The 2,500-nt window shown below is 38.9% G+C and overlaps 2 protein-coding genes across 2 annotated transcripts in view; one reads left to right on the top strand and one right to left on the bottom strand.

The window, feature by feature from the left end:
- Nucleotides 1–2,500, top strand: part of LOC113816093 (neuroligin-4, X-linked-like) — a 312,840-nt gene that overhangs the window by 186,127 nt on the left and 124,213 nt on the right. The window contains exon 2 of the mRNA XM_070116757.1: nucleotides 863–904. The gene's annotated coding sequence lies outside the window, so the exon portion shown is untranslated. The remainder of the gene's footprint in view (nucleotides 1–862; nucleotides 905–2,500) is intronic.
- The window catches only part of LOC138860074 (nuclear pore complex-interacting protein family member B4-like), a 31,639-nt gene that overhangs the window by 8,738 nt on the left and 20,401 nt on the right, over nucleotides 1–2,500 (bottom strand). The gene's annotated exons all lie outside the window — the stretch shown is intronic.

Below are 2,500 nucleotides of genomic sequence, written 5' to 3'. Positions count from 1 at the left end.
TTATCTCCGTCTCTCTTTTTTTTTTTCTTCTATTTCTACTTTCTCTTTTTTTGTATTTCTATTTCTACTTTCTCGATCAAAGAAGAAGGAGAAGAAGAAAAGGAACACAAAGAAGAGGAAGAGCAGAAGAAGAAAAAGAAGATGAAAGGGAACACAAAGAGGAGGAAGAGAAGAAGAAGAAAAAGAAGATGAAAGGGAACACAAAGAAGAGGAAGAAGGAGAAGAAGAAGAAGAAGAAGATCAGTTTCTAATTCATTCTGGCTTCCTTGCTGGCTCTCCATCCATCATGCTTGTTTACAAGATTCTGTCGTCGCCTCCTCCCCCCTCCCCCCCCCCTTCCTCCTTCTTTAAGGCTAGCTAAAGATATAGTACATGATTTGTAATTAATGTACTTTATGTTATGTTACTGCTTGTGCTAGATTAGATTTTGGCTTTAAATAAATGTTTTTTTTTTATTTTTTATTCTTCAGATGTTACTTTCCCACCTGAGCACCTCGTGTTTTTTTGTTATAGATATTTATTTTTATTTTTATTCTTTGTCGTTTTTTTCTTTTTTTTCCTTTCTTCTCTTTTTCTTTTCTCTTCTCTCTCTCTCTCTCTCTCTCTCTCTCTCTCTCTCTCTCTCTCTCTCTCTCTCTCTCTCTCTCTCTCTCTCTGTCTCTCTCTCTCTCTCTGTCTCTCTCTCTCTCTCTCTCTATCTCTCTCTCTCTCTCACTTTCTATCTACCAATTTCTATTTCTCTTTCCACTTCTTAATATTTCTTTCTTTCTTTACCAACAACACGCCTTATGTTTACCATTGTATTGTCTTAATACAGACAATTTTCCTTGTCATTAGATTAACATTTTTTTCTGAATTTCAGGACTGCGTGTTTGACACTGCAGGAAAACAAAGCATCTTCTTTGTAAGTATCATCTGCATCAAGTTAATAATATTTAGAGACTCGAATAATTAGGAAAAAAAAGGTGAAAAGGAGAGAACAATTTGTTATTTTAAGTCTAGTCCATTAGGTGTAATTAGATCAAAGACTTCTGACGTTAATGTCACTGAAATTGATGACGTCATCCTAATCGGAGGGGAAACTAGGTTATAGAATATTATGCTGGGACCTTCTTTTTATTCGTTATTTATTTATTTTTTTAAGTTTGATTATTAATTTTCTTTTGTTATGTTACCGTTCTGTGGCAGGATGTCTTAAGTGGGTGAAATTTGGTTGGGGAATAAGCACTTCCTTCTTTTCTTGTGTCTCTCCAGTCGTTTTCTCTCTCTCTCTCTCTCTCTCTCTCTCTTTTTGGCTGCTTATTCGTCTCTCCTTTATCTCTTTCTTCCATTAATTTCTCTCTCCTACTCGGTCGTTCCCTTTCTTCTTCTCACCATCTTCCTCTTCTCTCGTGTGTGTGTGTGTGTGTGTGTGTGTGTGTGTGTATGTGTGTGTGTGTGTGTGTGTGTGTGTGTGTGTGTGTGTGTGTGTGCATATGTATATATATACATATATACATAAAATGTATCTACATGTGCATCTATCTTTCTATCTATGCATCTGTCTCTCTTTCTATCTTTTGCCTCCTCTTCTTTTCCCCTCCCACACATTCCCATCCACTTTCTCAATACCTCTCACTCTCTATCTATGCTTTTATCATCCATTATCCCCATTCCTTTCTTCCTATCTCCTTTTTCTTTCCCCTCCCACACATTCGCACACACTTTCTCAATACCTCTCACTCTCTATCCATGTTTTTAATCATCCGTTATCCCCATTCCTTTCTTCCTACCTCCTTTTTCTTTCCCCTCCCACACATTCCCATACACTTTCTCAATACCTCTCACTATGCTTTTATCATCCGTTATCCCCATTCCTTTCTTCCTACCTCCTTTTTCTTTCCCCTCCCACACATTCGCATACACTCTCTCAATACCTCTCACTATGCTTTTATCATTCGTTATCCCCATTCCTTTCTTCCTACCTCCTTTTTCTTTCCCCTCCCACACATTCCCATACACTTTCTCAATACCTCCCACTCTCTATCCATGCTTTTATCATCCGTTATCCCCATTCCTTTCTTCCTACCTCTTCACGGTCCATCCGTCCCTCCACCCAACATTCTCGCCGCTATAGTCCCTTCTCTTAACTAAACCCACTTCGCTCCTCCGCTGAAGTGTCTGCAACATCACAGGCTTTCCGCATTAAGCCAAGCAGCCGGGTTCTCTAATAGGACGTAGGCAGAAGAATGGCAAGATATTAGGAGGGGATCGTGGGTATCTTTGAAACGGGAGAGCTCTCGTTAGGAATTATCTTCCGAAATGCAAATGTTGAGTTTTGTGGAGTTTCTGCTGATGCTTCTCTTGCTCTGTCTGTCTGCTTGTCTGTGTTTGTCTGTCTGTCTGTCTGTCTGTCTCTCTCTCTCTCTATCTATCTTCCTTTCTCTCTCTCTCTCTCTCTCACTCTCTCTCTCTCTCTCTCTCACTTTCTCTCTCTATATATATATATATATATATATAT

This window comes from Penaeus vannamei, chromosome 39 (genome assembly GCF_042767895.1).
Source record: "Penaeus vannamei isolate JL-2024 chromosome 39, ASM4276789v1, whole genome shotgun sequence".
In the NCBI taxonomy this organism is placed as follows: domain Eukaryota; kingdom Metazoa; phylum Arthropoda; class Malacostraca; order Decapoda; family Penaeidae; genus Penaeus; species Penaeus vannamei.
The sequence above is the reverse complement of the archived record's forward strand: the minus strand, read 5'-3'. Positions and strand labels throughout refer to the sequence as shown.